Raw genomic sequence first — 27,010 nt, forward strand, 5'->3', positions numbered from 1 at the left:
ATATACACAATGGAATATTATACAGACTTAAAAAGGAAGGTAATCCTGTCTCATGCTCCAACATGGATGAATCTTGAGTGCTAAGTGAAAGAAGCCAGTCACAAAATGACTGTGTGATTTCACTTACATGAGTAATCTAAAGTAGAAAAATTCATAGAAACAGAAAATAGAATGGTATTTACTAGGGTGTGGAGGGAAGGGGAAAAATGGAGAGTTGTTTAATGGCTATAGAGATTCCATTTTGCATGATGCAAAAGTTCTGGGGATCTGTTCCACAACATTGTGAATGTATTTAATGGTACTAAAATATATGCTTAAAAATGACCAAGTTGGTAAATTTTGTTGTGTGTTTTAATATAATTTTTTTTTGAAACAGGGTCTCACTCTGTTGCCCAGGCTGGAGGACAGTGGCACCATCTTGGCTGACTGCAACCTCAGCCTCCTGAGCTCAGGCGACCCTCCCACTTCAGCCTCCCAAGTAGCTGGGACTACAGGCATGCACCACCACACCCAGATAATTTTTATATTTTTTTGTAGAGATGAGGTTTTGCTATGTTGCCCAGGCTGGTCTTGAATTCCTAGGCTCAAGCAATCCTGCCTCAGCTGGGATTACAGGCATGAGCTACTGCATCCAGCCTGCAATTTTTAAAACATCAAAATAAATGTAAAGGCTACGTCTTAGATATTTTTTTTAACCAATTAAAAATAGTAAAATTTTCTCTTATAGCACAGTGGTCATGCCTGTAATCCTAACACTTTTGGAGGCTGAAGTGGGAGGATCACTTGAGCCCAGGAGTTTGCGACCAGCCTGGGCAACATAGGGAGACCCTCGTCTCTACAAAAAATGCAAAAATTAGCCAGGCATGGTGGCGTGTGCCTGTAGTCCCAGCTACTTGGGAGGCTGAGGAGGGAGGATCACCTGAGTTTAGGAGGTCAAGGCTGCAGTGAGCCAAGATTGCACCACTGCACTCCAGCCTGGGTGACAGAGCAAGTCCCTGTCTCAAAAAATAAAGTAGTTTAAAAAGTATAAGCCAAATTGTGAGTGAATGAGAGAGAGACAAGTGGGGGTTGGGTGGGAGATGTGTGTGTGTGTCTAGATAAATATTTGATCAGTTTGTGGAGGCAAATGAATTTCATCATCAGGGCAGATTTATTGGAGAAAGTTTTGCCATGGTGAGGGTATTTCCTTGGGATAGGAATGAAGTAGGGAAATACTAATTTGTGACTCTGGTTATTTAAATTATTCAATGACAATCTGTTTAGATGTCTTTGCATAGATAATGCAAATTAGATTGGGAATTGCCAGAATTTGGTGCCTGAACTATATAATTTTTAAATTTTTTAGATGAGAACATAATTTCTATTTCCAGCTCTATTCAGACACTGAAGACTTAGGTTGGCCAATTCAAGGTCACTTCTTTTTTTTTTTTTTTTGAGACGGAGTCTTACTCTGTCACCCCGCTCTGTCACCCAGGCTAGAATGCAGAGTGCAGTGGCACGATCTTGGCTCACTGCAAGCTCCACCTCCTGGGTTCACGCCATCCTCCTGGCTCAGCCTCCCAAGTAGCTGGGACTACAGGCGCCTGCCACCACACCTGAATAATTTTTTGTATTTTTAGTAGAGACGGGGTTTCACCATGTTAGCCAGGATGGTCTCGATCTCCTGATCTTGTGATCCGCCCACCTCGGCGTCCCAAAGTGCTGGGATTACAGGCGTGAGCCACTGCACCTGGCCACCTCTTTTTTTTGTATTTGCATTTTGCAACTTTGTTGAATTTATTTATTAGTTCTAACAGTTTTTTTTGTGTGGAATCTTCTACATATAACATCATAATTACAAACAGAGATGATTTTTCTTCCTTTCAAAATTGGATACCTTTTCTTTTTCTTGCCTAATTGCTCTGGCTAGAAATTCCAGTACTATGTTGAATAGAAGAGATAAAAGCGAACATTCCTGCCTTGTTCCTGCTCCTAGAGGAAAAACTTTCGTCTTTCACTGTTAAGAATGATGTGAGCTGTGGGTTTTTATAGATGGCCTTTATTATGTTTCCTTTACAGAAACTACCTTCCCATGACATAGTTTCCTTTTATTCCTAGTTTATTGAATTTTTTTTAATCATAAAGAGGTGTTGAATTCTGTCAAATGATTTTCTTGCATCAATGGAGATGTTTATGTGGTTTTCTCCCTTCAATTTGTTAATGTAGTATATTGCATTGATTGATTTTTGTATACTCAATTATCCTTGCATTCCAGGAATAAATCCCACTTGGTCATGGAGTATAATCCTTTTAAATTAATTAACTTATTTATTTGAGACAGGGCCTCGCTTTGTCACCCAGGCTGGAGTGCAGTGGCACCATCTTGGCTCACTGCAACCTCCATCTTCCAAGTTCAAGCGATTCTCATACCTCAGCCTCCCAAGTAGCTAGAACTATAGGCGTGCACCACCATGCCCAGCTAATTTTTGTATTTTTAGTAGAGATATGGTTTCGCCATGTTGACCAGGCTGGTCTTGAACTCCTGAGCTCAAGTGATTCGCCCGCATTGGCCTCCCAAAGTGCTGGGATTACAGGCGTAAGCCACTGTGCCTGGCCTAATCCTTTTTTAAAAATAACATTTTATTGAGGTATAATTTACATACTTTGAAATTTAACCATGGAAAGTATTCAGTTTGATGAGTTTTAGTTCATACAGTTGTGCAGTGATCATCATAATTTAGTTTAGAGCACTTCCTTCACTCCCAAAAGTTCACTTTGTAGTCATTCTTCATCTGACCTTCCCACCCCTAGGCAACAACTAATATACTTTCTATTTTTAAGATTTGCCTTTCTGGAAATTTAGTAAGTAAACTCATACAATTTGAGGTATTTTATGTCTGGTTTCTTTGTTTAGCATAATAGTTTCCTTTAAAAGTTTTACTGATACATAATAATGATACATATTTATGAAGTACATGTGATATTGGAATGTATACATACAATACGAAATGATTAAATCAGAGTACTTAGGCTGTTTTTGTCTACGTTTACTGTTTTTGTGTTGGGAACATTTCAAATCTTCTTTTTTAGCTATTATGACATATACAATATATTGGTGTTAACTATAGCCAACCTACTGTGCTATCAAACACTAGAACATATTCCTTCCATCTAACTATGTTCCCATGCATTAACCAATGACTTTTCATTCCCCTAGGCCTGCCCTGTTCCCAACCTCTGGTAACCATCATTTTACTTTCTACCTCCACGAGATCAACTTTCTTGTCTCCTACATATGAGTAAGAATATGTGATGCTTGTGTTTCTGTCCCTGGCTTATTTCACTTAACATAATGACCTCCAGTTCCATCCATTTTGGTGTAGAATAACAGGATTTAATTATGTTTTTATGGCTGAATAATATTCCACTGTGTATATATAGGATATTTTATTCATTCATCCACTGATGGATACTTAGGTTGATTCCATGTTTTGGCTATTGTGAACAGTGCTACTACAATAAATATTAGGGTGCATGTATTCCTTTGGTATACTGATTTCTTTTTTTTTTTCTTGAGAAGGAGTCTTGCTCTGTCACTCAGGCTGGAGTGCAGTGGCACGATCTTGGCTCACTGCAACCTCAGCCTCCCAGGTTCAAATGATTTTCCTGCCTCAGCCTCCCAAGTAGCTGGGATTACAGGTGTGCGTCACCACATCTGGCTAATTTTTCTATTTTTAGTAGAGACAGGGTTTCACCATGTTGGCCAGGCTGGTCTCGAACTCTTGACCTCAAGTGTTCCACCAGCCTCAGCCTCCCAAAGTGCTGGGATTATAGGCATGAGCCACCATACCCCGCCTGATTTCCTTTCCTTTGAATAGATACCAAGTTGTAGGATTGCTTCATTGTATGGCAGTTCGATTTGTAGTTTTAAAAAGAACCTCCGTATCATTTTCCATAATGGCTGTACTAATTTATCTTGCCTTTTTTTTGTCACTTTATTGAATTTGTTTATTCTAAGTTTTTTGGTGAAGTCTTTAGAATGTTCTATATTTAAGATCATCTTGTCTGTAAAGAGGTATAATTTGCCTTTCTGTTTTCCAATTTGGATGCCTATTTCTTTATCTTGCTTGATTCTAAGACTTCCACTACTATGTTAATAAGAGAGGTGAAAGTAGGCATTTGATTCATGTTTCAGTTCTTAGAGGAAAGACTTTCAGCTTTCCCCTATTCATTATGATGTTAGCTGTGGGTTTGTAATATGTGGCCTATATTATGTTGAGGTATGTTTTTTCTATGCCTAATTTGTTGACAGTTTTTATCAGGACGGAATGTTAACTTATATCAAATGCTTTTCCTGCATCTATTGAGAAGATCACAGTTTTTGTCTTTCAATCTGTTGATGTGATATATCACATTTATTGATTTGCATATGTTCAACCTCTTTTGCATCCCTGAGGTAGAGCCCATTGATCATGGTATCTTTTTGATGTGTTGCTAGGTTCAGTTTGCTAGTACTCTTGAAGATTTTTACTGTATGTTCGTAAGGGACTTTTTGGCTGTTGTTTCCTTGGTATCAGAGTAATGCTGGTCTCATAGATTAAGTTTGAAATAATTTCTGCCTCTTCATGTTTTTGGAATAATTTGAGAATTAATGTTAGTTGTTCTTTTGAAGTTGAATGTAGCAGCAATGCCATCTGGTCCTAGATTTTTCACTCTTGGGAGACTTTTTATTATGGATTCAATCTCGTTACTTATTATTAGTCTGTTCAGGTTTTTGTATGCCTTTTTTTTTTTCAAGATTGAAAAATTTCTATTTATTTAAAAAAACTTCTGAATTAAATAGGGAAATGGCAATAACTGGTATATACATTAATTCAAAATATTTTCACCGAGCACTAAATAGTTCACTGAGAATAGTTTCCAATCTTTTCACTAAAAACCCCTTTTAAAGAATGCCTAAAACTGGCCAGGCGCGATGGCTCAGGCCTGTAATCCCAACACTTTGGGCGGCTGAGATGGGCAGATCACGGTCAGGAGTTTGAGACCAGCCTGGCCAACACAGTGAAACCCTATCTCTACTAAAAAATAGAAAAAAAAAATTAGCTGGGCATAGTGGCAGGCACCTGTAATCCCAGATACTCAGGAGGTTGAGGCAGAATTGCTTGAACCTGGGAGGCTGAGATTGCAATGAGCCGAGATGGCATCATTGCACTCCAGCCCTGGCAACCGTGTGAGACTCTGTCTCAAAAAAAAAAATAATAAAATAAAGAAAGGCCGAGTGCGTTGGCTCATGCCTGTAATCCCAGCACTTTGGGAGGCCAAGTTGGGTGGATCACAAGGTCAGGATTTCAAGATCAGCCTGGCCAAGATGGTGAAACCCCGTCTCTACTGAAAATACAAAAAATTAGCCAGGCGTGGTGGCACGTGCCTGTCATCCCAGCTACTCTGGAGGCTGAGGCAGAGAATTGCTTAAACCTGGAGGGACGGAGGTTGCAATGAGCCAAGATCGTGCCATCGCACTCCAGCCTGGGCAACAGAGTGAGACTCCATCTCAGAAAAAAAAAAGAAAAAGCCTAAAACTTAGTTTATTTAGGTCTTTAATCAAGAAATCTAAAGCTGCTAATCAGATTTTTGAATCACCATTAGATGACTAGGCTAACAACCTTGAGGTAATATAATGTGGGTTTTAAAAGCTTTGTTTAAACTATACATTCTAACAGACGGGATTCATTGGTCTCAGGCAATTAATCACAGGTTCAATGCCAGATACTGTATATACACAGACAAAACAGAGTAATAGCTATCATTTATAAGGATAAATAACATATGGTCCTGGTATATTCAAAGGGAATAATGTCTAATATTTATGGGTGTACAATTAGTGATGGGCAGGGAGACAGATACAAATGACTAACCCACAAGGGAGAACCTAAAAAGGACGATAGAAGAGATAAAAGTCCTGTGCCCTAGGGATGCAGCAGAAAAGGTGCTGGGAGGCTTTAGGGACCAGGTGGCATCTAGGTCAGATCAAGAGATGAATGGATGTCAGTGTGTGTGGGAGGGACCTTCAAGGCTGGAGAAAACAAAGTGAGCCAAACACTGAGCCACAGGAGTACTCCCTGCTCAGATGACAGTGAAGCATTTGTTCTGAGTAAAAAGATGTAATCTAATAAAAGACTGCATAAAACACTGGAAAACCTCACGCAATGAGAGCCTGAAACAATGCTTGTATTTCTTAACAGCAATTCAACAGAGTATCTGAGGTGGCCTGTGGAACGAACGAGAGAGCAAAATATCTTCCCAAAGGCAGAGGCGCCGCATGCTCTTGGTGGAGGTTAAGTAGCCAAGGATCGCACCCGCAAGCCCACCTCCACCCTGAGACCCCAGTCCCTTGGAATCAACTCCACAGCAAAAATCTTCTTAATGGAAAATCTCTCTCTTCCCAAAATGTAAAATAAAAACAATATAAGCAAACAAAACTGAAAACAAAAAAAGATAATCAGAGCAAGCTTTAGCCTCTCATACTTCACCTATGCCCCAACTGTCATGTTACTGAGAACAGGGTCTGCCCCATTACTTAAATGGATTCCTTATTGCAGAACATGACAAAATTTAGCATATCACTGATCCTACTATGTCCCTCCCTATTAAAAAAAAAAAAAAAGTAAACCAACACCACACAAAATATAACCTTACCCTGAATAAAAGTCAGCCTCAACCTAAGGATCCTACCGTAATGTGACTACCCTAACCCAGGAAACCTTAATCCTATTCTGACCTATTCACACAAAAAATCCCCATTCTAAGAGCTTTGGACGCATTACAAACATGGTTGCATTAGATTCCTCTTCTGAAGTATTCTGAAGTCTTGAAACAGCAAATTTACATATTTTTCTATACTACCACTGAAGGGTAATTATCATAAAAGGCCTACAACCAAAATCCTAATCCCCTGATTCTCAGGCTATTGCAATTTTTTTTCCCTCAGATCAAATAATAGGAAATACACACAAAAAAATGAAAAGTCATACAAACATAAAAACACAGAATCTATAAGTGTCACCACACTGACAGTCTTAACTGTGCTAAAGAGAAAAAGAATTTGGTTTACTCAAGCTCTGGGCATTGTGTAAAGTACTTAAGACATTAACAGCTTATAAAAATAGTGAAAAAAATTTAGGTGGGAGCATAAAACTAACTCCTTCATTCAAAATCCCAAGTTCACGAGAAGGGATTTGTGGCTAACTGTCTGCACAGGGCGGCCTCAGACACCAGCCCAATCTTGGGCTGATGGCCTTGACCTTTGTGCTCAGGTCAGCTTCTGGGGTGCAGGGATGTTGGCAGATGCCTGCTTGAGGTACACGGAGGAGCCCTGAGGGCTGCTGGCTGGTGTTCTGTGCTGCACATTTGATGCCCTTCAGCCCCTGTTGCCAATGCCTCCGCTTTGTCAAGTGCTTCTGGACAGTGTGTGTTTCTGTTGTAATTCATTCCTTAGTTCTGAGATATCCTCTTTGGTAACTTGCTCTGGTGTCTGGACAAATAATTGCAATCGTTTTCTGTAGGAAAACATTCTGCCTGTGTTGCAATATCCAGAAACTCCTAGATATACTGATCAACACCAGTTTAAATGTTTTCCTGATCAATGCCATTGACATAGTCCTCACTCACCAGAGAAGCTAAGCAAGCCTTGAAAGATGACTCCAACTCATTCACCCGGTACTGTTAGAAGGTCTCAGAGTATCTGGTGCTGCCTGAAGAAGTGAAGCCTGGCCCCGGAGCTCCAGTGTGGGTGGTGGGATCCCTGGTAGCTGCTAAGAGAACATATCACCTAGTGGAGCCACCATGTCTTGAATAGCCTGTATTTCTTTATGATTCAATCTTGTTATATAAAATGCATCTAGGAATTTATTCGTTTCCTCTAGGTTTTCCACTTTGTTAGTGTGTAGTTGCTTATAAGAGTCTCTAATGATCCTTTGCATTTTTGTGGAATCAGTTGTAATGTTTTCTTTTTCATTTCTAATTTTATTTATTTGAGCTTCCTCTTTGTATTGTTGGTTAGTCTGGCTACTGGTTTATTGATTTTCTTTATCTTAAAAACAAACAAACAAACAAACAAAAAAAAAAACACACAACTTTCCCTGTGATTGTTTCCTTGTAGATTTTGTCTCTATTTTGTTTTATTCTGTTCTGATCTTTATTCTGTCTTCCTTTTACTAATTTGGGGTTTGGTTTTTCTTTCCTTGAGGTGTCTCATTAGGTTATTTGAAGTCTTTCTGCTTTTTGACTCTAGTTATTAATTGTTACAAATTTCCCTCATGGCAATGCTTTTGTTGTATCCCATAGGTTTTGAGATGTGTGTTTCCAACATTTTTTACTTGAAGAAATGTTTTTATTTCCTTCTTAATTTCTTCATTGACCATCATTCAGGAATATGTTAATTTCCATGTATTTGTAGTTTCTAAAGTTCCTCTTGTTATTGATACGTAGTTTTATTCCATTGTTGTCTGAGAAGATACTAGATGTGATATAAATTTTTTTTTTTTTTTGAGATGGAGTCTCGCTCTATCGCCCACACTGGAGTGCAGTGGCGGATCTTGGCTCACTGCAAGCTCCACCTCGTGGGTTCATGCCATTCTCCTGCCTCAGTCTCCTGAGTAGCTGGGACTACAGGTGCCCGCCACCACGCCCAGCTAATTTTTTGTATTTTTACTAGAGACGGGGTTTCACCATATTAGCCAGGACGGTCTTGAACTCCTGACCTTGTGATCTGCCCGCCTCAGCGTCCCAAAGTTCTGGGATTACAGGCCTCAATTTTTAAAAATTTGTTGAGGCCAGGCTTGGTGGCTCATGCCTGTAATCCAGGTGTTTTGGGAATCTGAAGCTCCTCAAGTGGGAGGATTCTTTGAGGCCCAGAGTTTGAGACAAGACTGGGCAACATAGTGAGACACTGTCTCTACAAAACGTTGAAAATTAACTAGGCATTGTGGTGTGCACCTGTAGTCCTTATTACTTGGGAGGCTGAAGAGGGGATCATTTGAGCTCAAGAGTTCAAGGCTGCAGTGAGCTATGATAACAGCACTGCACTCCTGCCTGGATGAGAGAGCGAGACCCTGTCTTTAAAAAAAAAAAAAAGTTGAGACTTGTTTTGTGGCCTAATGTATTAGGTTTACCCTGGAGAATGTTCCATGTGATGATGAGAAGAATGTGTGTTCTATAGCTGTTGGATAAAAGATTCTGAAATATCTGTTAGGTCCATTTGGTCTAAAGTGCAGTTTAAATCCAATGTTTGTTGATTTTTCTGTTTAGATGATCCAATGCTGACAGTGGAGTGAAGTTCTCAATAGTTATTGTCTTGGAATCTTTATTTTTTATAGTATTTGCTTTATGTATCTGAGTGCTCTGTTGTTGGATACATATATATTTAGAGTTGTTATCTACTCTTACACTCCGATAGCATTTTTGCTATGAAGTGAATCTCCTGGGTTGGATGTTATATTACTTGGTATTTCATGTCTTTGGATCAGGCATGAGTAATAGTGCTGGCTGAGCCTTACAGGACTAGAAAGGCAAATCCATGTTTGGAATAAATCCAGGTATTTATCCCTGTGAGGCTGAATCACTGTTTTTTAGAGGCTGGCAGGTGGCTGATGTAGTCAGTTTGTCCCCAGGTAAATAGTTTATTTTCTTGAGGAATACTGTCATATTAGGGACTCAACTTTCTGCTGATACATGCTGGGTAGTTCTTGGCAATTTTTTTTTTTTTTTTTTTTAGATGGAGTCTCGCTCTGTCACCCAGGCTGGAGTGCAGTGGCGCGATCTTGGCTCACTGCAAGCTCCACCTCCCAGGTTCACACCATTCTGCCTCAGCTTCCCGAGTAGCTGGGACTACAGGCACCCGCCACCACACCCGGCTAATTTTTTGTATTTTTAGTAGAGACTAGGTTTCACCATGTTAGCCAGGATGGTCTTGATCTCCTGACCTCGTGATCCACTTGCCTCGGCCTCCCAAAGTGCTGGGGTTACAAGTGTAATCCCAAATATAATTATGTATTTATATAATTATATTATATATATATATGTGTGTGTGTGTGTGTGTGTACATATGTATTTGTCGAGCTTTCCTGTTCATCATTATATTGTGCATTGCCCATTTAATCAGCACAATCAGTGAAATGACAGTTTCTACTTTGTTGCTCCTATTAGGATGTGTTTTTTTTTTAGAATGTTAGAAATGTTGCAGAAACTAATTCAACCTTTTTTTTTTTTGTTTTTGTTTTTGTTTAGACAAGGTCTCACTCTGTTGCCCAGACTTGAGTGCAGTGGTGTGGTCACAGCTCACTGCAGCCTCAACTCCCCAGCCTCAGGTGATCCTCCCATCTAAGCCTCCCAAGTAGCTTGGACTACAGGCATGTGCCACCACACCTGGCTAGTTTTTTGTAGAGATGGGATTTTGCCACTTTAGCCAGGCTGGTCTTGAACTCCTGCACTCAAGCGATCCACTCAACTTGGCATCAGAAAGTGTTGGGATTATAGGCATGAACCACTGTGTCTAATCTCTAATTCAACTGTTTTACTTCACTTCTCCATATGCACATTCTACCAGTGCACTAACTTCATGTTGAGTAAGAAACAGGGAAAAAGTAGCTATGAGTTGCCTTATGTTTCCAATCCCATCTGTGTGATCATTTTCCTGCTCAAAAGGAACTTGAGCAGGAAATGCGTTGACCAGGTTCCTTGGCTGTTTATGCTAAGATGTTGTCTTCTGAATTCAAATCAAATTCTGGGTCCAAATGGACAGTGGTGTCTCTTGGGGCTGTCAGTGTCCCTGATTACTCAGATGTAAATGTGTTTAATACGGAAGAGAAGCACAGAATTCTGGTGAACCCACAATGTATAGTGAAACTCAAAATGAGTATGAGGAAAGTTATGGAAGTTGAAGGGCAAGCATCACAAATACCGTTTACAAAAGGATAGGCATATTGCATGTATCTTCCCTGTGCTGGACAGGGGTTGTGTACAGCTATGTAGGGCACATGTGCATTAAGCTGGCCTTAATTGTGAAGGTTCTGTGGTAATGAATGGTGGAAATGCTATTCGTAAGGAAGGATGGGCCATTTCTACACACTCAGATGGTCTGTGGCTGGGAGCATGGCAGAGGCAATCTTGGGCATCCATGGAGATGTTCCTGTATCATTTTTCAGGATCCCAGATTTTCCTCACAAAGGGTCTGACCTCTACAAAATAGACATGCATTGGCTAAGCATTCCAACATCTGTAGAGCTCTGCCACTGTAACTACAAGGCCTTCAGCCTACATATTTGGGCAATGATTCTGCCTTCTATCCAAGAAAATAAAGGCCTCGTAAGCACTCATCAAGGAGTCCTGGTTTACTTAACCACTGTTTGCTAATGGCTGAATGACGTCTTCAATTTCTCAAGGTCCTTCTGCAGGTGGTAATGCAGATCAGCGATAATCAGTCTACTCCGCTCTTTGTAGGCACTTTCTCTACATTTTCTAAGGCCTGCATCATCACACATGCCACAGCATTCTCTATCATTGAAGCATTTTCTCAGGAAATCACCTGTGAAATATTTTGCAGCTAACCACCTACCTGTGCCCCACTAGCCAACCTGCTTTACTCCTGCCAGGCAGGTGAGTGGTCCCCAGATCCCTATTTTACCACCTGTTTTGTCAGACTGTTCTTGGTATCACTGTGTTGGAGGGAGTTCTCTGCAAAGACCAAGATGGGACTGCATGTACAGAGATTTTATTTCAAGATATGATTGTGAGAGAATGATGAGGGGAGCAGTTACTTAGTCTATTTGAGCTGTTATAACAAAATACCACTGGCTAGGAAATGTATAAAGAGGACTTTATTTTCCCAGAGTTCTGGAGGCGAAGTTCATCATCAAAATATCAGTAGGTTCAATTGTCTGTTGAGGGCTCATGTCTGTTTCTAAGATGATGCCTTCATGCTGCATCTTTTGGAAGGGAGGAGCATTGTGTCCTCACAGAGCAGAAAATACAAGGGCCACAGGACAAACTCCCTCTATCAAGCCTTTTCATAAGGGCACCTGATCCCATTCACAAAAACTCTATCTTCATGACTTGACTTAATCACTTCCCAAAGGTCCCACTTCCTAATACTGTCACACTGTTTCAACAGTAAACAGTTTATGTAGCGTTTCAACATAAATTAAGGAGGGGACAAAACATTCAAACCAAGGAAGGCTGGGAGGGCAGCCAGAGGGAAGGAAAGTGCAAGAAGAGGTTTGGTGGAGGTGTCCTAGATTGCCTGCAGTCCAAGGAGGTTGGGGAGATTGTCAGTAACAGACTTCCCTTGGTATCCCTGCTCTGCAGTCACTGGCTAAGAGCAGTCCTTAGAAAAAACAGCCTGGCACAAATACAAGAACATGTGCTCAGTAGGAAAGAGACCATATTTCCCCAATAGCCTAAATAATGCCCTCCCCTCAACTGGCATCTCTGTTCCTTAAACATTGACCTCTTTTCTCCGAATCTCTTGGGGACACATGGGTTGAATTCAGGTTCTCTGTGGCCCTCTGGATTCTGTCTGCCTTTGTTATATCTTCACAAACAAGTTATGCAGCCTCAACTGAAGCTTGTAACAAAGCAAAGTTACTCTCCTGTGTGTGTCCTCTGATGGCTGGTGAGATATGGCTTCAAGATGAAGCCTCACCCACACTCCCTGTACAAAAACCCTTCTCACGTAAGTGTCTCTTTAAGTGCTTACTGTAGTATGACTTATTGCTAAACTTTCGTCCACACTCTTGGCATTCATAAGGCCTCTCTCCTGTGTGTATTCTTTCACGCACAGTGAGGTCTGACTTACTGGTATAGCCTCGCTTACACTCCTGGCACACAAAAGGCTTCTTGGAGTGTATCCGCCAGTGGTGTCTGGTGAGACTTCTCTTCCAGCTGAAGCCTTGTCCACACACATTACACACGAAGGGCTTCTCCCCTGAGTGTGTCCTCTGGTGTGTGAGGAGATTTCCCTTCCAGTTGAAGCCTCGACCACACTCCTTGCATACAAAAGGCTGCTTGCCAGAATGTGCAAGCTGGTGTTTCACAAGGTTTGACTTCCAGATAAATCCTTGCCCACATTCACTACAGATGAAAGGCTTCTCCCCCGAGTGTGTCTTCTGGTGGAAGAGGAGAGTTGACTTTAGGATGAAGCCTCGCCCACAATCCTAGCAATTAAATGGCCTTTCCCCTGAGTGTGTCCACTGATGTCTAAGATTTGCCTTCAAACTAAAACTTTTCTCACACTGCTTGCACATGAAGGGTTTCTCTCCTGAGTGTGTCCTCTGATGTATGGTGAGATTTGGCTTCAAGGTAAAGCCTCGCCCACAATCCCTGCAGAAAAAACATTTCTCTCCCAAGTGTGCCCTCAGGTGCTTGTTACACGAGGACTTATCCCGAAACCTTCGCCCACACTCCCGACATCCATAAGGTTTCTCCTCTGAGTGTGTCCTCTGGTGTAATGTGAAGGTTGACTTTTGGATATGTGGGGAAAAGGAAGAGAGATCAGCCTGTTACTGTGTCTATATAGAAAGAAGTAGACATAAGAGACTCCATTTTGTTCTGTATTTGTGATGCTGTTAATCTGTGACCCAACCCCCAACCTTGTCCTTTGCAAGAGACATGTGTTGCGGTGACTCAAGGTTTAATGGATTTTGGGCTGTGCAGGATGTGTCTTTGTTAAACAAATGCCTGAAGGTAGCTTGCTGGTTAAAAGTTATCACCATTCTCTTAATTTCAACTACCCAGAGACACGTACACGGCCAAAGGTCGCAGGGACCTCTGCCTAGGAAAGCTAGGTATTGTCTAATGTTTCTCCCCATGTGATAGACTGAAACTATGCTGCCAAAAGGTTTATGGAGATGTTTACATATGCATCTCAAGGCACAGCATTGTCCTTTGAACTTATTCATGTCACAGAGGTTTTTGTTCATATGTCTTACTGCCGATTTCCTCTTTTTTCTTTGATCCTATTGTCCTGCCACTCCTCTGTCTTTAAGATGGTAAAGATAATTATCAATAAATACTAAGGGAACTCAGAGACTGGGGCCGGCGTGGGTCCTCTGTAAGCTGAGCGCCGGTCCCCTGGGCCCCCGCTTTTCTTTCTCTATACTTTGTCTCTGTGTCTTATTTCTTTTCTCAAGTCTCTCGTTCCATCTTACGAGAGACACCCACAGGTGTGGAGGGGCAGGCCACCCCTTCAGGATAAAGCCTCGTCCACAGTCCTTGCACACAAAAGGCTTCTCCTCTGAGTGTGTGATCTGATGTTTCACGAGGGTTGACTTCTGAATAAACCCTTGCCCACATTCTCTACAAACGAAAGGTTTCTCCCCTGAGTGTGTTCTCTGGTGGTAGATGAGAGTTGACTTTTGGCTAAAGCTTCGCTCACAATCCTTGCACACAAAAGGCTTCTCCCCTGAGTGTGTTCTCTGGTGTCTGAGGAGACTTCCTTTCACGCTAAAACTTTGCTCACACTGCCTGCACGCGAAGGGCTTCTCCCCTGAGTGTGTCCTCTGGTGTGTGATGAGGTGTGACTTATTGCTAAAGCCTCGGCCACACTCCTGGCATCTGTAAGGCTTCTCTCCTGAGTGTATTCTCTTGTGCACAACGAAGTATGACTTATTAGTATAGCCTCGCCCACACTCCTAGCACACAAAAGTCTTCTCCCCTGAATGTGCCTTCAAGTGCTTGTTGTATGAGGACTTATCATTAAACCTTCGCCCACACTCCTGGCATTCATAAGGCTTCTCTCCTGTGTGTGTTCTCTCATGCACAGTGAGGTATGACTTACTGGTGTAGCCTCGTCCACACACCTTGCACAGAAAAGGCTTCTCTCCTGAGTGTGTCCTCTGGTGTCTGAGATTTGCTTTGAGGCTGAAGCCTCGCCCACACTCACTGCATACATAGGACTTCTCTCCTGTGTGTGTCTTCTGGTGCAAGAGCAATGCTGACTCATTTCTAAAGCCCTGGTGACACTCCCTGCATGTAAAAAGTTTCTGCCTGGAATGTGCTTTTTTGTGTATGATTACTATCGTCTTCTGGCTGAAGTCTTGCCCACGCTCTGCACACCTGAATGCTCCCCATCTTGAATTTTCTATTCCTTTCAATACTTTGTCTATTTCTGTAGGATTTTCCCTCTGGCCTTGACTAGACTCTATTTCCACTACACTGTTCCTCCTCCTTGAGCTTACTGCATGTCTTAGGGGTGGGCTGGAAAATGCCATGGGCTTAGAGCTTTTTTCTTTCTCTTGACCTTCAGCTGTGTCACTCTGGAAGCTTTGATCAGAAAATTGTAGTTGCTGTTGCCTCTGATGTGCAAGTCCAAGATTCTTGGGCCGCAGGACATGTTCTGCATATATTCCTGGAGAACAGACCAACAATGAGACTGAATCAGTAATGAAAAGTCTTCTATCAAAGAAAAACCTAGGACCCAATTGCTTTACTGCTTAATTCTAGTAAACTCATAGAGAACAACAAATATCAATTCTTCTCAAACTATTCCAAAAACCTGAAGCGGGGCGGGGAGGAATTCTTCCTAACTCATTCTACAAGACCAGCATTATCCTGATACCAAAAACAGACAAGAACACAACAAAAACAGAGAACTACAGGCCAATATCCCTGATGACGCTAAATGGAAAAATCCTCAACAAAATACTAGCAAACCCAATCCAGTAACACAGAAAAGATAATACACCATGACCAAATGAGATTTATCCCAGGTATGCAATCATGATTCAACATACACAAATCAATACTTGTGATACATCACATCAACAGAGTGAAGGACCAAAAGACATATGATCATCTCAACAGATACAGAAAAGGATTTGATATAATTCAAAATCCCATTATGATAAAAACTTTTGTTTTTTTGAGACAGGGTCTCACTCTGTTGCCCAGGCTGGAGTGCAGTGGCATGATCATGGTTCACTGCAGCCTCGACCTCCCAGGCTTACACGATCCTCTCAACTTAACTTCCCGAATAGCTGAACTCCAGGTGCCTGCCTATAGTCAAGCCACAGGTGCCACTGCCTGGCTAATTTTTGTATTTTTTGTAGAGATGGGATTTCGCCATGTTGTCCAGGAAAAGTACTCCAAAACTTGTCGGATATATGATTATATGAGCTTTCCTACATCATCTGTATAATTTCTAATTTTTCTGATCACTCAGATAATGAGAGTTAAGTTTGCTGATTCTGTAAAGTTACAGGGTAACTTACAATGGTGTTATTTTGGCACTACCCACATACACCCCATCTTCTCATACCTGCACTGAACCAGCTTTGTCATTCTGCCAGTAACCTCACTTATGAGTTAAATAAAATCCTAACATGTACTCCCATTACATTAAACATTCACACTTTCAGAAGTCAGTGGTAGACAAGAAGCCTTTTATTTTAATTAACTGACGGACAAATCAGCAAGCAATTAATATGGGGGCGAGAGAAGGGAGTTGATAATGGACTGAACGTTAGCACCCCCCCCAAACTCATATGTTGATGCCTTAACCTCCAATGTGATGGTATTTGGAGGTGGAGTTGTTGGGAGATAAACAGGTTTAGTTGAGATCATGGGGTGACCATGAGAGGATACAGCAAGAAGGTCGCAGCCTGCGAGCCAGGATGGGGACCCTCACAATGAAGCAAAGGTGCCAGCACCTTCATCTTGGAATTCCCAGATTCTAGAACTGTAAGAAATAAATGTCTGTTGTTTAAGCCTCCCAGTCTATGATATTTTGTCATTTCTATGATATTTGAGATGACTAAGAAAGGAGTCTGTTCCCACCTATGCAAACTGAGGGAGTGGCACCGATCATAAATCCAAAAGCAGAGACTTCATACCCATGAAAACACACACCGGCTCCAAATTTCTCAGTGGATGCCCCCACATTTTTTATGGGGTGGTGGGAAGCAAGGAATGAGAAAGAACTCCACAGTCTGTATGAACCTGCTTTTTTGGGAAACAACAGGACAAAGTCAACAACAATAACCATAAAAAAAAAATCAACCTGCTAATTTTCTGACAGAGAGTATACTGTGTAATTCCACTTACAACAAGTTCTAAGATAGGTGAAATTAAGGCATATTGAACAAAATCCAAATAGTGATTTTCTTTGGTGGATGTGGGGGCAGGAAATGACTGGAAAAAGGCATAAGAGTACTTCTGGGGTGAAAGTAATTGTTATGTGTTGTCATAGGGGTCCAGATTACATAAAGATATGCATATGTCAAAGCTCACTGAATGTTACACTTAAGATTTATGCATCTTACATAAGTCCTAAGAAGAACCACAAAGAAACATTATAATATTACTTATTGATATGCATGCTGAAGTGTTTATCAGTAAAGGATAATGATGTCTCCAATATTAAAGAGCATCAAAAGGAAGATGGACTTATGGAGAGAGCAATGTACAGCTAGATAAGTAAGTGATAAAGAATATGGAGCACAGAGCTAAATGCTGACTGTAGGTGGTAGACTGACAGGTGTTCATTCTATAAGCCTTTCAACTTTTTAGTATCCACCAAAATATAATTGTTTAACATTTGCTTCACAAAAAAATGCTGGAAGAAAGAAAGTATTATAGGATGTAAACTCAAAATATACATGCCATGAAATAAGGAAAGTTAAATGAGCATTACAGTCACCAAAAATATCTTAAGAACTAATATTAATATTAAATGAAATAGATAATAATATAGTAACTATTATTATGTTTTACAAATGAAATATGATGACCAGGATTTGCTTCAAAATAATCCAGGAATGGGAGATGAGGGTGAAAGTACAGAGGACACAAGATTCCCTGTAAGCCAATAAAATTATAATAATTCTAACCTTGCATGTATTTAATAGTAGGCTAAAATATATAAAGTAGGTCCTACAAAACTTAGTAGATATAGAACAATCCACTATGAATATAGAAGATGTAAAAACCATCTTTTCAAGTATTGGATAGTTCAAACTGCCCTCCCTAAAAAAAATCTGTAAAGACACAGAAGAGTTAAGCAACAACAACAAAAATTTTTATATATAATTGGCCAAGCATGGTGGCTCATGTCTGTAATCCCAGCACTTTGGGAGGCCGAGGCGGGTGGATCACCTGAGGTCAGGAGTTCAAAACCACCCTGGCCAACATGATGAAACCCATCTCAAGTAAAAATACAAAAAAAAATTAACCAGGGGTGGTGGTGAGCACATGTAATCCCAGCTACTCAGAAAGCTAAGACAGGAGAATTGCTTGAACCTGGGAGGCGGAGGTTCCAGGGAGCCAAGATCGTGTCACTGCACTCCCGTCTGGGTTACAAGAGTGAAACTCCGTCTCAAAACAAAACAAAACAAAACTTTATATCTTTAAATCTTTGTATCTTTATAAACTTGATCTACGAAGGGTTTCTTAAACAAGACATAAAGACACTTCTAAGTACTCGAGGAGAACTGCAGCTAAGTAAGACTAAATCTGTCCACACATTCACTAAATAGGATATAAAGGTCAATAGAAACAGATGACCCTGAAACTGACACGAAACAAGACAGAGAAAACTAAATTTATCATTGTCATAAGCAGAAAACTTAACATCACTTTTTAGCAGTCTCCTGTGGTCTCACTGTGAGGAGTGAGGGAAGCCAGTAAACTAGAATGAAAAGAGAAGAGAGGAAAACAGGGCCTAACTGTGAATTAAAACTGCTCCAAGAGAGAACAAGTCCACCCTAGAGGCAAGAATCATCATCATCATCGTCGTCGAGGCAAGAATCATCATCATCATCATCATCGAGTCCTGATGATCATCATTATCATGATCATCATGAGTCCTGATCATCATCATCATCATCATGAGTCCGGATCATCATCATCATCATGAGTCCTGATCATCATCATCATCATGAGTCCTGATCATCATCATCATCATCATCATGAGTCCTGATTATCATGATCATCATGAGTCCTGATCATCATCATCATCATCATGAGTCCTGATCACCATCATCATCATCATGAGTCCTGATCATCATCATCATCATCATCATGAGTCCTCATCATCATCATCATCATCATGAGTCCTGATCATCATAATCACCGAGTCCTGATCATCATCATCATCATAAGTCCTGATCATCATCATCATGAGTCCTGATCATCATCATCAAGTCCTGATCATCATCATCATGAGTGCTGATCATCATCATCATCATCATGAGTCCTGATCATCATCATCATCATGAGTCCTGATCATCATCATCATCATGAGTCCTGATCATCATCATCATGAGTCCTGATCATCATCATCATCATGAGTCCTGAGCATCATCATCATCGAGTCCTGATCGTCATCATCATCATGAGTCCTGATCATCATCAACATGAGTCCTGATCATCATCATCATCATGAGTCCTGATCATCATCATCATCACGAGTCCTGATCATCATCATCACGAGTCCTGATCATCATCATCATCATCATGAGTCCTGATCATCATCATCATCAGTCCTGATCATCATCACCATCATCATGAGTCCTGATCATCATCATCATCATCATTATCATGAGTCCTGATCATCATCATCCTCCTCCTCATGATCAGGACTCATGGGTCCTGATCATCATCATCATCATTATGAGTCCTGATCATCATCATCATCAGTCCTGATGATCATCATCATCATGAGTCCTGATCATCATCGAGTCTTCATCATCATCATCATCATGAGTCCTGATCATCATCATTATCATGAGTCCTGATCATCATCATCATCATGAGTCCTGATCATCATCAACATCATGAGTCCTGATCATCATCATCATCGAGTCCAGATCATCATCATCATCAAGAGTCCTGATCATCATCATCATCATGAGTCCTGATCATCATCATCATCATCATCATGAGTACTGATAATCATCATCATCATCATGAGTCCTCCTCCTCCTCCTCATCATCATCATCATCATGGGTCCTGATCATCATCATGAGTCCTGATCATCATCATCATCATGAGTCCTGATCATCATCATCATCATCAGTCCTGATCATCATCATCATCATCATGAGTCCTGAGCATCATCATCATCATGAGTCCTGATCATCATCATCATCATCATGAGTCCTGATCATCATCATCATCATCATGAGTCCTGATCATCATCGAGTCGTGATCATCATCATCATGAGTCCTGATCATCATCATCATCATCACCATGAGGCTTGATCATCATCATGAGTCCTGATCATCATCATCGAGTCCTGATCATCATCATCATGAGTCCTGATCATCATCATCATCATCATGCGTGTTGATCATCATCATCATCATGAGTCCTGATCATCATCATTGAGTCCTGATCATCATCATCATCATCATCATGAGTCCTGATCATCATCATCATCATCAAGAGTCCTGAGCATCATCATCACCATGAGTCCTGATCATCATCATCATGAGTCCTGAGCATCATCATCATCATGAGTCCTGATCATCATCATCATCGAGTCCTGATCATCATCATCATCATCATGAGTCATGATCATCATCATCATCATCATGAGTCCTGATCATCATCATCAAGTCCTGATCATCATCATCTTGAGTCCTGATCATCATCATCATCATCATGAGTCATGATCATCATCATCATCATCATGAGTCCTGATCATCATCATCAAGTCCTGATCATCATCATCTTGAGTCCTGATCATCATCATCATCGAGTGTTGATCTTCATCATCATGAGTCCTGATCATCACCATCATCATCGAGTCCTCATCATCATCATCATCATCATGAGTCCTGGTCATCATCATCATCGAGTCCTGATCATCATCATCATCGAGTCCTGATCATCATCAACATCATCATGAGTCCTGATCATCATCATCATGAGTCCTGATCATCATCATCATCATCATCATGAGTCCTGATCATCATCATCATCATCATGAGTCCTGATCATCATCATCATGAGTCCTGATCATCATCATCATTATGAGTCCTCATCATCATCATTGAGTCCTGATCATCATCATCATCGAGTCCTGATCATCATCATCATAATCATCATGAGTCCTGATCATCATCATCATCATCATGAGTCCTGATCATCATCATCGAGTCCTGATCATCATCATCATCATGAGTCCTGATCATCATCATCATCATCATCATGAGTCCTGATCATCATCATCATCATCATGAGTCCTCCTCCTCCTCATCATCATCATCATGGGTCAGGCCTGATCATCATCATGAGTCCTGATCTTCATCATCATCATGAGTCCTGATCATCATCATCATCATCATGAGTCCTGATCATCATCATCATCAAGAGTCCTGAGCATCATCATCATCTTCAGTCCTGATCATCATCATCATCATGAGTCCTGAGCATCATCATCATCATGAGTCCTGATTATCATCATCATCATCATGAGTCCTGATCATCATCGAGTCATGATCATCATCATCATGAGTCCTGATCATCACTGAGTCGTGATCATCATCATCATGAGTCCTGATCATCATCATCATCATCACCATGAGGCTTGATCATCATCATCATCATCATGAGTGTTGATCATCATCATCATCGAGTCCTGATCATCATCATCGAGTCTTGATCATCATCATCAGTCCTGATCATCATCATCATCATCATGAGTGTTGATCATCATCATCATGAGTCCTGATCATCATCATCATCGAGTCCTGATCATCATCATCATCATCATGAGTCCTGATCATCATCATCAAGAGTCCTGAGCATCATCATCATCATGAGTCCTGATCATCATCATCATCATGAGTCCTGAGCGTCATCATCATCATCATGAGTCCTGATCATCATCATCATCATCATGAGTCCTGATCATCATCATCATCAAGAGTTCTGAGCATCATCATCATCATCAGTCCTGATCATCATCATCATCATCATGAGTCCTGAGCATCATCATCATCATGAGTCCTGATCATCATCATCATCATGAGTCCTGATCATCATCATCATCATCATCATGAGTCCTGATCATCATCATCATCGTGTCCTGATCTTCATCATCATCATCATGAGTCCTGATCATCATCATCATCATGAGTCCTCATCATCATCATCATCATGAGTCCTCATCATCATCATGAGTCCTCATCGTCTTCATCATCATCATGAGTCCTGATGATCATCACCATCATCATCATGAGTCCTGATCATCATCATCATCATGAGTACTGATCATCATCATCATCATGAGTCCTGATCATCATCATCATCATCATGCGTCCTGATCATCATCAACATCGAGTCCTGCTTATCATCATCATGAGTCCTGATCATCATCATCGAGTCCTCATCATCATCATCATGAGTCCTGATCATCATCATCATCATCATGAGTCCTGATCATCATCATCATCAGTCCTGATCATCATCATGAGTCCTGATCATCACCATCATCATCGAGTGCTGATCATCATCATCATCATGAGTACTGATCATCATCATCATCGAGTCCTGATCATCATCATCATCATGAGTCCTGATCATCATCATCATGAGTTCTCCTCATCATCATCATCATCATGAGTCCTGATCATCATCATCATCATGAGTCCTGATCATCATCATTATGAGTCCTGATCATCATCATCATCATGAGTCCTGATCATCATCATGAGTCCTGATCATCATCATCATCATGAGTCCTGATCATCATCATCATCATCATGAGTCCTGATCATCATCATCATCATCATGAGTCCTGAGCATCATCATCATGAGTCCTGATAATCATCATCATCATGAGTCCTCCTCCTCCTCAACATCATCATCATCATCATGGGTCCTGATCATCATCATGAGTCCTGATCATCATCATCATGAGTCCTGATCATCATCATCGTCATCATGAGTCCTGATCATCATCATCATCATCAAGAGTCCTGAGCATCGTCATCATCATCAGTCCTGATCATCATCATCATCATGAGTCGTGATCATCAACATCATCTTCATGAGTCCTCATCATCATCATCATCATGAGTCCTGATCATCATCATCGAGTCGTGATCATCATCATCATGAGTCCTGATCATCATCATCATGAGTGTTGATCATCATCATCATCAGGAGTCCTGATCATCATCATCATCGAGTCCTGATCATCATCATCATCATCAAGAGTCCTGAGCATCATCATCGAGTCCTGAGCATCATCATCATCATCAAGAGTCCTGAGCATCATCATCATCATGAGTCCTGATCATCATCAATGAGTGGTGATCATCAGCATCATCATGAGTCCTGATCATCATCATCATCATGAGTGTTGATCATCATCATCATCATGAGTCCTGATCATCATCAAGTCCTGATCATCATCATCATGAGTCATGATCACCATCATCATCGAGTGCTGATCATCATCATCATGAGTACTGATCATCATCATCGAGTCCTGATCATCATCATCGAGTCCTGATCATCATCATCATGAGTTCTCCTCATCATCATCATCATGAGTCCTGATCATCATCATCATCATGAGTCCTGGTCATCATCATCATTATGAGTCCTGATCATCATCATCATCATGAGTCCTGATCATCATCATCATCATCAAGTCCTGATCATCATCATCATGAGTCCTGATCATCATCATCATCATGAGTCCTGATTATCATCATCATCAGTCCTGATCATCATCATCATCATGAGTCCTGATCATCATCATCATCATGAGTCCTGATCATGATCATCATCATCATGAGTCCTCATCATCATCATCATCATCATGAGTCCTGATCATCATCATCATCATGAGTCCTGATCATCATCATCATAATCATGAGTCCTGTTCATCATCATCATGAGTCCTGATCATCACCATCATCATGAGTCCTGAACATCATCATCATCATGAGTCCTGAACATCATCATCATCATGAGTCCTGATCATCATCATGAGTCCTGATCATCATCATCATCATCATGAGTCCTGATCATCATCATCATGAGTCCTGATCATCATCATCATCATCATGATTCCTGATCATCATCATCATCATCATGAGTCCTGATCATCATCATCATCATGATTCCTGATCATCATCTTCATCATCATGAGTCCTGATCATCATCATCATCATGATTCCTGATCATCATCTTCATGGGTCCTGATCATCATCATCATCATCTTGAGTCCTCATCATCATCATCATGAGTCCTGATCATCATCGAGTCCTGATCATCATCATCATCATCGAGTCCTGATCATCATCATCATCATGAGTCCTCATCATCATCGAGTCCTGATCATCATCATCATGAGTCCTGATCGTCATCATCATCATGGGTCCTGATCATCATCATCATCATCATGAGTCCTGATCATCATCATCATCATTCTTGATCATCATCACCATCATCATTAGTCCTGATCATCATCATCGAGTCCTGATCATCATCATCATCATCATGAGTCCTGATCATCATCATCATGATTCCTGATCATCATCATCATGTGTCCTGATCATCATCATCTTGAGTCCTCCTCATCATCATCATGAGTCCTGATAATCATCATCATGAGTTCTGATCATCATCATCGAGTCCTGATCATCATCATGAGTCCTCATCATCATCATTGAGTCCTGATCATCATCATCATGAGTCCTGATCATATCATCATCATCATCATCATGAGTCCTGATCATCATCATCATCATCATGGGTCCTGATCATCATCATCATCATCATCATGAGTCCTGATCATCATCAGCCCTGATCATCACCATGATCATTAGTCCTGATCATCATCATCCAGTCCTGATCATCATCATCATCATGAGTCCTGATCATCATCATCATCATCATCATGAGTCCTGATCATCATCATCATCATGATTCCTGATCATCATCATCATGTGTCCTGATCATCATCCTCATCTTGAGTCCTCATCATCATCATAAGTCCTGATCATCATCATCATCATCATTAGTCCTGATTATCATCATCATCATCATGAGTCCTGATCATCATCATCATGATTCCTGATCATCATCATCATGTGTCCTGATCATCATCATCTTGAGTCCTCCTCATCATCATCATGAGTCCTGATAATCATCATCATGAGTTCTGATCATCATCATCGAGTCCTGATCATCATCATGAGTCCTCATCATCATCATTGAGTCCTGATCATCATCATCATGAGTCCTGATCATATCATCATCATCATCATCATGAGTCCTGATCATCATCATCATCATCATGGGTCCTGATCATCATCATCATCATCATCATGAGTCCTGATCATCATCAGTCCTGATCATCACCATCATCATTAGTCCTGATCATCATCATCCAGTCCTGATCATCATCATCATCATGAGTCCTGATCATCATCATCATCATCATCATGAGTCCTGATCATCATCATCATCATCATCATGATTCCTGATCATCATCATCATGTGTCCTGATCATCATCCTCATCATCTTGAGTCCTCATCATCATCATAAGTCCTGATCATCATCATCATCATCATTAGTCCTGATTATCATCATCATCATCATGAGTCCTGATCATCATCATCATCATGAGTCCTGATCATCATCAACATCATGAGTCCTGATCATCATCATCATCATCATGAGTCCTGGGCATCATCATCATCATCGAGTCCTGACCATCATCATCATCATCGAATCCTGATCATCATCATCATCATCATGAGTCCTGATCATCATCATCATGAGTCCTGATCATCATCGAGTCCTGATCATCATCATCATGAGTCCTGATCATCATCATCATGAATCCTGATCATCATCATCGAGTCCTGATCATCATCATCATCAGTCCTGATCATCATCATCCTCATCATCATGGGTCCTGATCATCATCGAGTCCTGATCATCATCATCATGAGTCCTGATCATCATCATCATCATCATGAGTCCTGATCATCATCATCATCATGAGTCCTAATCATCATCATCATCATGAGTCCTGATCATCATCATCATGAGTCCTGATCATCATCATCATCATCATGAGTCCTGATCATCATCTTCATAATCATCATGAGTCCTGATCATCATCTGCATCATCATCATGAGTCCTGATGATCATCATCATCATGAGTCCTGATCATCATCATTGAGTCGTGATCATCATCATTATCATGAGTCCTGATCATCATCATCATCATGAATCCTGATGATCATCATCATCATCATCATGAGTCTTAATCATCATCATCATCATCATGAGTCCTGATCATCATCGAGTCCTGATCATCATCATCATGAGTCCTCATCATCATCATCATGAGTCCTGATCATTATCATCATCATCATCATCATGAGTCCTGATCATCATGGAGTACTGGTCATCATCATCATCATTATCATGAGTCCTGATCATCATCTTCGAGTCCTGATCATCATCATCATCATGAGTCCTGATCATCATCATCATGAGTCCTGATCATCATCATCATCATGAGTCCTCATCATCATCAGTCCTGATCATCATCATCATTATGAGTCCTGATCATCATCATAGAGTGCTGATCATCATCATCATCATGAGTCCTGATCATCATCAACATCATGAGTCCTGATCATCATCATCGAGTCCTCCTCATCATCATCATCATGAGTCATGATCATCATCATCATCGAGTCCTGCTTATCATCATCATCATGAGTCCTGATCATCATCATCGAGTCCTGATCATCATCTTCATCATCATGAGTCCTGATCATCATCATCATCATGAGTCCTGATCATCATCATCATCATCATCATCAGTACTGATAATCATCATCATCCTCATAAGGACTCATGAGTCCTGATAATCATCATCATCATCATGAGTCCTGATCATCATCATCATCATCATGAGTCCTGATCATCATCATCATGAGTCCTGATCATCATCATCATCATGAGTCCTGATCATCATCATCATCATCGAGTCCTGAT

General features: G+C 40.8%; 4 pseudogenes; all 4 read right to left on the minus strand.

Moving 5' to 3' along the window:
- The window catches only part of LOC139358625 (zinc finger protein 337-like), a 259,532-nt pseudogene that overhangs the window by 224,055 nt on the left and 8,467 nt on the right, over positions 1 to 27,010 (minus strand).
- Positions 6,659 to 8,058, minus strand: LOC139358623 (mediator of RNA polymerase II transcription subunit 28 pseudogene; annotated as a pseudogene).
- Positions 11,835 to 13,532, minus strand: LOC139358624 (zinc finger protein 337-like; annotated as a pseudogene).
- LOC139358622 (zinc finger protein 337-like) lies at positions 14,033 to 15,376 on the minus strand (annotated as a pseudogene).

The sequence above is a fragment of the Macaca nemestrina genome, chromosome 15 (genome assembly GCF_043159975.1).
Source record: "Macaca nemestrina isolate mMacNem1 chromosome 15, mMacNem.hap1, whole genome shotgun sequence".
In the NCBI taxonomy this organism is placed as follows: Eukaryota; Metazoa; Chordata; class Mammalia; order Primates; family Cercopithecidae; genus Macaca; species Macaca nemestrina.